Source organism: Silene latifolia, chromosome 9 (genome assembly GCF_048544455.1).
Source record: "Silene latifolia isolate original U9 population chromosome 9, ASM4854445v1, whole genome shotgun sequence".
In the NCBI taxonomy this organism is placed as follows: domain Eukaryota; kingdom Viridiplantae; phylum Streptophyta; class Magnoliopsida; order Caryophyllales; family Caryophyllaceae; genus Silene; species Silene latifolia.
Genome location: NC_133534.1, coordinates 51,224,846 through 51,237,651, shown reverse-complemented (window position 1 = coordinate 51,237,651; position 12,806 = coordinate 51,224,846).

The window sequence follows — 12,806 nt, the reverse complement described above, 5'->3', positions numbered from 1 at the left end:
TTTCTTGGATCGATTCTGGGATACGACTTCCACGTTTCACCTACCTTTTGGTGAGGTGGGATTCACTCTGGAGGATTACGGCATGATTTCTGGTCTGCCGTGCGGGACCGACGAGATGGTGTGGCCGGAGACTGCTATGAGAGCGGATTCGGTCGAGGCGAGGAGGTTGATCGGCTGGAACCTGTCGCCGAAGGCTGTTGCAGTGCCGGGCTTGGTACCCAGTACCTATGTCCGAGATTACTTTGCGGGGAAGACCCCGGAGCTGGTGACGATTGATGGGAGGGAGACTGCTCCTCCTCCTTGTACAGCTGAGCAGAGAGCTCGTCTGTGGCTTTGGTGGTTCTTGTCTTCGATTTACCTCGGAGACAAGGCCGAGAGGCTATCGACGAAGCTTCTTCCCTTCCTTTCTGACCTGAGTTCCCTAGGACGTTGGGACTGGGTCACTGCTGGTTTTGCGGTCCTCATCCGCTTCATGAGGGCCATGGTTCGTCCGGAGTTGATGGAGAAGGGGACTTCTCCTGGCGCTGTCGGACCTGGACTACTGTTGGAGGTATGAACCTTCCAAAGCAAATTCCTTTCTTTGTCGAATCACGAAAGATCGTTATTGATTATTCTGTTTATAGGCATGGGTGTACTCTTACTTCCCGAGTCTCGCGCCGAAGAGGACAGAGCCGCTGGAGAAGGCCTATCCCGTGGTGAGGGATTGGGTGATGTGTCGGACGAAGAGCAAGCGCTCTTCTCACAATGTCTATCGGCGGGATGTGAACGCCCTTCAGCTGAGTAGCGTGAGTATCCCACTTGTATTTATATCTCTTGTACTTTGCTTTCACTTGATCATAGGAATGATCTTTGCCTTTATATTATCGCAGTGGGTGCCCAGACCTTGGGCGGAGTACGCTGGAGCGCCTCCTTTCGTTGCTGAGGTCCTTCGACCTAGGAGCCCGAGCCGGCTGTTGTTGTGGACGTCGATGGGTCCCGTGTGGTATCTGGGCGAGCGCTTGGCTCGTCAGTGCTCTCGGGGCGTGTTGACGGTTCCTATTGATCCTCCGAGGACGATGTTCAGGGAGCCTAGTGAGGCTGAGAGGGAGGCGGACTGGGCGGTGCCGTGGCGGCGACGACCTTCTTCCTCGCTCTGGTGAGGACTACTCGGCGTTCCTTTACGGGAGGTTGGCGTACTGGCCAGTAGTGGTGAGCATCCTTTACTTTTCTTGGTTTGATTTCGAGAGTTATGATGAAAGATCATCGATTAATGAGAGCTTATTTGTCTTTGCAGGAGGTCGAGGCGGCGGGCATCGAGCCCCCAGTGTACCCCGAGACTCTTGAGTACACTGACGCGACCGAGAGGACGACGATCTCCGAGTTGCGTGACTTTGACGTAGTTGTGACGGATGCTGGCTTAGACGACTGGCAGCATCTGATTCGGAGGGTGAGCCTCCAGCTTATGTACCTTTCGTGTAAGAACACATTTGATTGACCTTGTTCACTTTACTGAGAATTCTTTTGAAATGCAGGTCGCGCCATCTCGGTTCGTGGCACTATGGAGGGTGGCCAACCGGCTACGAGCTACCGCCATCGAGGCACTTGTCGGTGGTCGAGGTCATCAGGTATGAACCTCATTTGATTTCTTTTGATCTTTGATTTTCAGTTTTGTTTGAGTTGATTGACATGAGCCAATTTGTTGTTTACAGGGCGACCGCGAGCTGGAGCGAGAGTTGGCCCAGTCTCGGGAGGAGACGGCTCGCTTGTCGAGGGAGCTCGAGTTTCGGGATGCCGAGATTGCTGCTCTTATGGCGAGAGTTCTTTGAGTTGGAGGGTACCAGCAGTAGTTCTGCGTAGTTTTGTAGGCTTGTACATTTGGACTTTTGATTTTAGACATTTTTGGACTTGTTTGGGGCGCAAGCCCCCAGTTTGCTTGGACTTTGGATTTGGTTCGGGGCGCAAGCCCCCAGTTTGCTTGTACATTTGTATATATGATGGCCTGCGTGCCTTTGCTTTCTTTGGGTTGTGTTGCTTGAACCTGCAGGTTAGTTCTTGAACAGGTTTGGTAGACAACGGTTTACGCCGTCATGCTGCCGAAATTTACATGGAAATCACGTAAAACATACATTTTATACACATATGGCCTTAATTAGCGCAAAAGGAGACTCAAAAGTATATAAAAGGTGCAAAAAATGCAAAAAGCAAAAAATTTTGTCAGAAATGACCGGACGGTGGGGAGGGTTACCCCCTAAAAAAAAGAAAAAAATAGAAATCTGTAAGTGTAGAAATGAAAATGTTGAAATGAAAACAAAAGAGAATTTATTTTCTAAAAAAATGAAATTAAAATGAAACTTATAAAATTTAATTAAAATGAAATTTTATTTCCTAAGAATAATTAAAATAAAAAAGAATTAAGTGTGATGAAAATGGCGAAGGTGTCGATGTCGCCTCGAAATGCGTGCCCGCGAATTTAGGAAGTTGGAAACATGGTAAACTGCTCGTATTTACCAAAATAAAATCCCGTAGGAATAGGAAATTATTCGTTATAGAGTTAGGAAAGATCCAAACGCGGAAATCACAGGAGATGAGCCTGGGGAAGAGGCGCAGCATGAGCTGCGTCGCTTTGAATAGGCGCAGCAGGAGCTGCGCCTGTTCCCAAGTTTGTCTCTCCTGGCGAAATTTGGAAATAGCAATTAGTATAAATAGCAGCGTCGACGAAGCTTTAAATCATATAATTCTTCCGTCTTTTCTCCGTTAATCTCATAAAAACTCCCAAAATAAATTTTCAAGAGAAAATTTGTCATCATGAACACTTTGGAGATCCGTTTGAAGGAATGGACTAATGAATTTTCGAATGTTGAGAAGCACGACATGGGTGCTCATAACCTTGGGTCTCTATTGAGTTTAAAACTCATTAAGGTGGTAAAACCGTTCTTGGATGCTTGTCTTGACTACTGGGACCCAAATTGTCATGTTTTCGCGTTCCCAGGTGGTGACATTTGTCCTTTTCCGGAGGAAATCGCTGCTATTGGTGGGTGGGATCCTGAGCATTTACCCGCTATTCCTTCCACTTCACAAGGGTATAAGACCAAATTCAGAGACTTGCTTGGATTGACTAGGCTCGAGGTTGATCGCTTGGTTACCCCGAAAGGCGTGAGAATGCTGGACTTTGTAGACCGATTCATCAACAGAGCTGACCCCACAGTCTCTTATGTTGCTAGAAGGAGAGCCTTTGGCTTCTGTTTGCTGCATGTGTATGTCTTTCATGGACATGTTGATGAAGATTTGCGAGGTGATCCCCGTCTTTTGGGTCTTATCGAGCAAATGGAGTCGCGCAGAGCCCACTTGCTTGTGTTTAGGGGAGATTATCTTGGGTTTGGATAATAGGAAATCCAACCGCGATCTTCCATTCTCGGGGAGTCCCGTCATCTTACAGGTAAAAGACACCTTTTCTTTTTTTTTTTTCGGTTTTTTTTTTTTTTTTTTTTTTTTTTTTTTTTTTTTTTTTTTTTTTTTTTTTTTTTTTTTTTGTGGGTGTCTAATACCTGCCTTTGGTAGGTTTGGCTAATGGAACGGCTTCGACTGCTCGAGCCCCCAGTTCAGGCACTTTCCTATCATTCCCGTATGATTGCGATGAGGACGCGGTTGTACATGGTGGACTTCACCCGGGTCTGTGATTATTGGAAGAACAAGTTGAAGAACGATGATGGCCCGTTGATTAGGTGGGTCGTACCGTGGTGGCATCTCAAGTCCGTCACTGGAGTGTCTTCTTTGGATCCTACTAGGTCCGTGCGCATTCCGGGGTTGGAGTTCATGGTATGCATCTTTCCGGAGAGATTGATGAGGCAGATTGGGCTGAAGCAGACTATCCCGAGGCTTGATACCGTTCCGCAGACTGCTGTAGCGCTTACCACCGAGAGCCGAAGGGAATGGGCTATCAAGTGGGCCCAAAGGAATATGTGGTTCTTGAGCTTCTCCGCCAATGCCTTGTGGGTGTCGGATTCATATCTGAGGTGGAGAAAGGCTGCAACTTCGGAAGAACGCGAGAGACTGAGGAAACGCGAGCCTGTCGACTACAAGGTACGCGAGGGAGAGAAAGAGAAGGAGAAGCATCTGACAGAAGGAGAAGAAGAAGCTGGATTTCAGGTCATTCATCCTTCGAAGAAATCAAAGACTACTCCTGTTGCGGAAATGGTGGTTGGCAAGAATGGAAGAGTCAGGCCTCGAGAAAGACCGTTGGTGATTAGGTCTGAAGTGGTGCAAGAGCGCCCGGCTCGAGGTCGTGACAAGAAATATGACAAGAATGACAAGGGCAAGGGAAAGATGGAGGAATAGCCCGAGTCCTTATTTATTATTTGGTTATTATTATTATTGTTGTAATAAAAAGGAGGGATTTTTAGAATCCTAGCCTATTCTATTTTTTATTATGCAATGCACTATTATTATTAGAAAATGAATGGAATAAAAAAAGGTTGAATGGTTAAGAAACCGCTGTGATTTTCTTTTATTATTCTTGTCGAATTTCAAATGCAATGCAAATGTCCTTCTATTTACATTTTAGGCATATTGGGTTGAATCCGGTGAAGGATTGCCTACGTATTCACTTAAAAAGCGAAATCAAACCCTTGCGCGTAGTTCGAGTAAATGTAAAAGAATAATTGTTCGAAGCAAGAGCTTGTAATGAACATAGAAAATAAGCATGAGCTTTTGTTCTCAAGGTGCGAATTTAGTTTATTTGATGATATGAGGATGACAATCTCGTCAAGATGCAAGAGCATGGTGACACTTAGCTTATTTCAGCTTGGCCAGGGGCCGTTTATTTAGTGCCACAAGAGCGACGCATGGGATTACGCGAGGCGCGTTTTTGTCCTATTCTAGGCATAGTATCGTTTCAGTTGATCGAGGTTTGTGGGGTTCGAAAACTCATTCCCATCTAAGTCTGTGATTCTAACCGCACCTCCTGGAAGTATGGATTTGACTAGGTATGGTCCGGCCCAATTAGGTTTGAATTTTCCCCTTGGGTCGACGGGTAGAAGAGCTCTAACCGATTTGAGTACTAAGTCTCCTTCTTTGATGTTTCTTGGCCTAACTTTTTTGTTGAAAGCTCGTTTGATACGTGCTTGATATGTTTGGACATTATGCAAAGCGCGTAGCCTACGTTCATCCAGGAGGATGAGTTCTTCATATCTATCCCTCTTCCAATCGGCTTCAGGGATTTGACTTTCGAGTAGAATACGCAAGGATGGTATTTCTAGCTCGACTGGTTGTACGGCCTCCATGCCGTAGGTCAAATAGAAAGGAGTAGCCACAGTGGGCGTCCTTACTGATGTGCGATATCCCCATAAAGCAAAGGGTATCTTGCTTGGCCAATCTCTATAGTTGTCGGTCATTTTCTTGAGAATTGTGACAACGTTCTTGTTTGCCGCTTCCACCGCGCCGTTAGTCTGTGGTCTATAGGGCGAAGAGTGGTGATGTTTGATCTTGTATTTGGCTAGCAATTGTTCGGTTTCAGCTTGGAAGTGTGACCCATTATCGCTGATGATCTCATGTGGGCAACCATATCGACAGATGATGTTGTTCTGTATGAACTTTGCCACATTTTTAGCTGTAAGAGCGGTATAAGAAGCCGCTTCTACCCACTTGGTGAAATAGTCAATTGCTACTAGAATGAAACAGTGACCTCCTGTTCCGGCTGGGGTTATCTTCCCGATTATGTCAATTCCCCATGCGGAAAATGGCCAAGGAGATGTCATCGTGTATAGTAACGAAGGAGGGACGTGTTGTACATTCCCGAAGATTTGGCAATTGTGGCAGGGTCTCACGTATTTAATGCAATCGGATTCCATGGTGGTCCAATAATACCCTAGACGTGTGATTTTCTTTGCCATCATGGGCCCACTCATGTGAGGACCGCATTCTCCATCGTGGACTTCTTCCATCACCTTTCGTGCCTGTGAATGATCAAGGCAACGTAGGACTACACCAAGAGGTGTTCTTTTATATAATTCTCCTTGCATCAGGATGTATTGGGAAGCTAGTAGGCGTATAGCACGTTGTCCCCTTTTATCCATATCCGGTGGATAGGTACCATTAAGCTTGAAATCCAGGATTGCTTGGAACCAGGGTTCCTGTGTGATTTCTTCTTCATCGGTGATTTGATGGACATAAGCCGGTTCTGATCGTCGTTCAATACACAAAGGCATTTCTACCATATGATCTGGCATATTTATCAAAGATGCGAGTTTCGCAAGCGCGTCTGCAAATTGATTTTCCTCTCGAGGTAGGTGTAAGTAGGTTACGTGATCAAAGAATTGAGCCACTTGGTCAATCCTAGCTTGATAGGGTGCGAGGCTTTCGCTCAATTTTCCAGACCACAGTAACTTGATTGATAATCAGTGATGAATCCCCATGTACTCGGAGGTTTTTGATGCCTAAGCTTACTGCTGCTTGAAGTCCAATGAGACAAGCTTCATACTCTGCAGCGTTGTTTGTCACCTCGAAGTCGAGTTTGACAGCGATTGGTGTATGCTCACCTTCAGGAGAAATGAGCAACACTCCTATTCCGAATCCTCTTAAATTTGATGCCCCATCAAAGTATAGGTCCCACGAGTCTACGTCTGTTTGGAGTATATCCTCGTCAGGAAATGACCAAGTGTCTATGGTTTGCGCGTCATTGATAGGATTTTCTGCGAAGAATTCGGCGACGGCGCGACCTTTTATGACTTTTAGTGGCACATATTTAAGGTCGAATTCTGAGAGCATCAGAGTCCATCTTGCAAGACGTCCGTTGAGGACGGGTTTCTCGAAGAGGTATTTGACTGGATCCATTTTAGAATATATCTTGACGAAGTAGCTAAGCATGTAGTGACGTAGCTTCTTCGTTGCCCACACAAGAGCGAGGCATGTCTTTTCGAGTTGCGAGTATTTGCACTCATATTCCAAGAACTTCTTACTTAGATAGTAAATAGCTCTTTCTTCACTTCCTACAGTTTGAGCTAGCATAGCGCCCATGGCGGTTTCAGTTACCGTGAGATATAAACCAAGAGGTTGATCTCGTTGTGGTGGCATGAGCACTGGTGGTTTAGCCAATATCTCCTTGATTCGGTCAAACGCCTTTTGACAATCATCATCCCACATGGTGTGGTCTGTTTTCTTGAGTTTCTTGAAGATAGGCTCGCAAATCATGGTAAGTTTCGATATGAATCGACTTATGTATTGTACCTTTCCCAGGAATCCCCTGACTTCTTTTTCTGTTTGAGGTTGTGGCATTTCGATCAGAGCTTTGATTTTCGGGGGATCTATTTCTATACCGCGTTGGCTAACGACGTATCCCAGGAGTTTTCCGGATGTTACCCCAAATGTGCATTTCTGAGGATTGAGTCTCATGTTGTACTTTCGTAGCCTTGCGAAGAACTTGCGAAGGTTTGCAATGTGTCCCTCTCTTTCCTTGGATTTGACGATCATATCATCTACATATACCTCAACTTCTTTGTGCATCATGTCATGTAGGAGTGTAGTTGCGGTGCGTTGGTATGTAGCTCCGGCGTTGATTAATCCGAATGGCATTACTGTATAGCAATAGGTTCCCCATTGGGTGACGAAAGCTGTCTTGTGCATATCTTCCATGGCCATCTTGATTTGGTTATAACCCGCGTACCCATCCATGAAGGATAGTAATGCGTGGTCTGCAAAGATTGTCCACCAATATGTCAATGTGAGGTAGAGGGAAATCATCTTTCGGACTTGCTTTGTTTAGGTCCCCAAGTCAACACAAACACGGATTCTCCCATCCTTTTTGGGTACGGGTACTATGTTGGCTACCCAGTCAGAGTACTCGGAAACTTTGATGAACCCGGCTTTGAATTGCTTATCAACTTCTTCTTTAATCTTTAGAGCCCATTCTGTTCTCATTCGTCGAAGCTTCTGTTTCACAGGCTTGAAACCCGGCTTAATCGGGATCCTATGTTCGGCGATATCCCTGTCGATCCCTGGCATGTCTTTGTAGGACCAAGCGAAAACGTCTTTGAATTCATTTAGGAGGTCTATGAAATCGGCCCTTTCGGTAGAGCTCAATGTAGTCCCTATCCTAAGTTCTTTGGGTTCTAGTTCGGTTCCTACGTTGATGGGTTCAGTGTCCTCTATTACTGGTCCCCCTTCCCCTTCCTGTAATATTTCTTTGGCTACGTAGGGAGGTATTTCGGTCAAGTCTGGGTCTTGGTCATCCTCAGTATCATCATAAACAGAATTGCACTCGAAAGAACACAGAGAGTAAGCAGAACCTGATTTATTCATATTAAGATTTGAGTAAAGTTGAAACAAAGAAGCCAACTGATCCATGGTCAGTGGCGGCAAAGGAACAGTAGTTGGGGCATTCCCCGAACTACCGTGACTACTCGATGCTAGGCTAGGAGAAACGAAGGGAGTGGGGATGACAACAGGAGTAGACTCTCTAATGACTTCTCTAGACTCCGACTCTGACTCCGACTCCGACTCCGACTCGAACTCGTCATCTTCTGGTTCTCCTTTGAACATTTCTCCTTCTCCAGTAGTGAGCTTGAAGAGCCTTCCTTGGTTGTTGGTCCATTTGATGGATTTCCTCCATCCTTTCTGCTGCTTTGTGTCGATTTCTGTGATCAACGCGGTGGGGTTGAAGCGATCGTCCTGAAGTATCATAGTAATGACCTCATCCTGCGCGGCCCTAATGAATCGGTCTTCTCCAAACAAAAGGTTAACGGCTTGTTCGTCGAAGTAAGGTGCTTGACGGGTTTTGACGGTAGGAACCGTTTCGGGAGGAATGAAGTAGCAATCGTGAAAGATCTCGATTCCGGCTAACTTCTTCTCAAGATAATGCCAAGGTTCGGGAAACCCGTGAAAGAGTTCTGAACTTCCTTCTTGAATGAAGTACTCATTTAAGGTGGGGAGATATGGCCTCATTTGGACTCCTACGTACTTGCGATTTTGGACTTGAGCGAGCATTTCGAGAACTTCTTCAGCTGTGGGTTTGTATCCTAACCCAAGTGGTATCCTTGTCGAGTTTCCTTTCTTGTATGGTGCAAAGGTGTTCTTCCGAACTGGGTTTAAAGGCATTCCAGGGAAGTATCCTTGATTCTTGAGTATGTGGTTGACCACCAAGTTGGAGTAGGGATTATAGTACAAGGGTGCCAACTCACTTTCTATGACATTCACACTTTGGAAGCCCCCAAGTTCGTATATGGGATCCGCAAGGACTTGATTGTTTGATTGCTTCTCGATTATTGCCTTGATAGGTGACGAAGTGATCGTCACAACTTTGCCATTGAGTGGGATCTTGATCTTTTGGTGAAGGGTGGATGTTACCGCTTTGGAAGCGTGAATCCAAGGCCTTCCCAGAAGTATGTTGAATGAAGCTTCGATGTCCACTATTTGGAAGTTGACTTTTCGTTCGATAGGTCCTGTGGCTATGGTTAGGCTAGCAAGTCCAACCACTTTTCGTCGCGCATCCGTCATATGCGCGTACACCTTGATTGGTGGGAGTCCAATCCGACTCTTTCATGCCTAGTTTATATGCCGTTTTGAGGGGTATGACGTTGACTGCCGAGCCATCATCTACCAAAGTCATTGGCACATTCTTCTTTAAACAAATGACAGTGATGTATAGAGCAAGGTTGTGACTAGCGCCAAAAGGTGGCAAGTCTTCATCTGAGAAAGTAATAGGATTACTTAACCTCGGTGATTCTTGGAAGACCAAGTTGACTACATCTTCGGGAGTAGAGTTATGCGCTACATTCAGTTTGGCCAAAGCTTGCAGTAAAGCTTGGCGATGCGGAAATGAGCTTGCCACTAGTTGCCAGACTGAAAGATCAGCCTTGGTTTTCTGTAATTGCTTGAGCAAATGATCAGTGGGGTCGTCTTCGTTGTCATTTGGTGTGATGACATTGGTTGGACCGTTTTGAGTGGCGCTTTGATATGGGCGACCCGAACGAGTTAGGTGATCCACATCTTGGTCTTCACCATTTTGGACTATTTCCTTGACCAAGGAGTTTTCAATGAGGTATTCGTCTTCATCGTCATCGGCCCACACCCCATTGATTGCAGCTAGTTCCTTCATTCTCATGATATCACTTTCTAGTTGTATGATTTGATCGACTAGTTTATCCACCACGGCGACTACCTCTTGCATAGTAGCATTTTGAGAGAAGATCAATGGTATACGTTCTTTAGGCGTTGCATTGGGATCGCGTAAGGTCGTTACCATGTTTTCTAGTTCCCACACTTGTCTATCTACACTCCTTGCCCATGCGATGAAGTCGGAAATGGTAGGGGAGATGGTAGAGTAGAGTCTTTCTTTCTCAATTGCATGAATTTCATTTTCGGTGGGAGAAATGAGGTGTGAGCAATCTAAGGTAGATTCATCACTTGTAATTACCAGAACTCCAAGAGGATTCTGAGTGTTGTTGGGTTTACCTCCTGGTGGTATTGGAAGTCGACCATCTTCGTTCATATCTTGAAGCACGTGTTTTAACTTGTAGCATTTTTCTGTGTCGTGCCCTTTGCCCCTATGGTATTCACAGTAGGAGTTTTCATCCCAGAACTTGGACTTTCTTTCGGGTTCGGGAGTAGGTCCAATGGGTTGGAGTTTACCTTGCTTCATTAGCCTTTTTAGAGCGTTGGAGTATGTGTCCCCAAGGTTCGTGAACTTCCTTGGTGGGCTAGTCTTCTTGGATGGCTCGAGAAGGTTAACTTCGTCGGTCTTGCTAGTAGAGCCGTATGAACGACTCGTGGACCCTTGATATCCTCGACCTACCGTTTTGGACAAGAGCCCTTTACGGATGTCATCTTCGATTCGTGTTCCTAGTACAGTTAAGTCCTTGAAGGTCTTGATGTTTTGATATCTCAAATGGTTGGCATATATAGGTTTGAGATTATCCACGAACTTTTCCACGAGGGTGGCCTCATCCGGGCGTTCAACTAGTTGAGTACTAGTCTTCCTCCACCTACTTAGGAAGTCGGTGAATCCTTCTTTGTCATTTTGGGTAAGAACCTCTAGAGTACGCATGTTGACTTGGATCTCGGCATTATCCGCGTATTGCTTCGAGAACTCGATCGCGGCGTCTTCCCAAGTAGCGACCTTTTTGTGATCTAAAGTGTAGAACCATTGCTTTGGGATGGTGTCAAGAGATGAAGGAAAGATCCTTAAGAACATCTCGGGTTTGATGCCTTTGATAGACATGTAGTCCTTGAAGGCGCGGATGTGGTTTAGAGGGTTCTCATGTCCTTTAAACTTAGGGATATCCGTCATGCTAAAGTTAGTGGGCAATTTGGAATTGACGGCTTCATACTTGCGATTGTTCTCCCTGTAAATGTCATCCCCCTTAAGGTACATCAATTGCTCCTCTAGGTATTGGAGTCTTTTCTCACTGCAGATTTGTTCCTAGGACAAGATTCTCATCTTTAGACTCGTCATCGGAAAATTGTAGCACTCCACCTTTAGGGGGAGGTAGCTTCCCCTCTACATCAAAGATACGGCCTTCGATAAGCTCAAGGCGGTCATAGGTTTGTTCTTGAGTGATTTGCATTTGGGTTATCGCGGCCAGGATTCGATCATTACTTTCTTGAATTTGCTGGAGGTTCGTTTCATCACTTGACCCAGGCATCTTGGAAACTGGATAAGAGATCGGCGACGAATCAAAACACGATCGACCATTCTATCACACTAGCTAAAAGAGGAAAAGATTTGACTCGTGAAGTGGGTGTGTGCCACTTGTGTTGAGTGAGTTTTGAAGAAAGACAAGGTCTTTGAAAATGTGTGTCCTAGTCAACTGTAGTGTAGTTGTAGGAGTGGACTCGAGGTGAGGTTTTGAAATGGGCTTGTGCCCCGAATTTTGACTTGACAAACGGACAGAGTTTTGACCGGATTTTGCGCTAATTAAAGGCCTAATTTTCGAAATTTTTGCTTGAAAATGAGGATTTTGGATTTTTGAAAATTCGTCATGGTTTTGTTTAGAAATGGTGATCACGTAAGGTTTACATATTTATACAAGCATTACAACGGGATGCTGAGTGCATTTAGAAGGGTTTTGGTTTAAAGGGTGGGTTGCCATACCGAACCATCAAACCCGAAGTCTGTGGAGAGGCTCGTGCCAAACAAGAGTAAGGCCGATTCCTAGTCCATTTCCTCAAGTAGTGAAGGCCCTTGATACAAACAAGAGTAAGCATCATGGTATGGATGACGTCAATCGCTATCCATCCTTAGGCCCAAATAAGAATTAGGACCGTTTAGACGGGACGATTGGTCGAATGGGTTGGGTTGGGCCTAGGAAGGCCGAATAAAACGGTCTAGGAAGACCGAGTTATGAAAACCGACAATTGTCTTGTACAAACTTATTCCCTAACCTTGTTCAAGTTTCACCCTAGCTACACGTAAGTGTATTATCCCCAGCAGAGTCGCCAAACTGTGGACGGCGGGCCGCCCACGGGGGCGCTTGGTGAGAAACGAGGGACAAGCGTTTGCATTTTGTAAGGAGTCGCCACCAATTTTTATGGTAAATTGGAACCGTTCGAATACCTCGTGTCATGTCAAGACACAAAGTAGTGACATGAACACTAAGCAATCGTTACCCTTAGCATTCTATGTCTAGAATGACTCTCGTGGATGCCAATGAACACGGGTGCTCACGGAGATCTGGAGTAAGGGGTGAGGGTACGTATTAGGAAGCTCTTTTGATCGAACACCTAATCCCGCCCGCCTCGATAGCGGCCTCTACTAATGATTAGGGAGTTTATTCGTACTTGATATATCGTCGGCTATATGCATGCAATGCAACATCCATAGATTAATCCTAGCATGT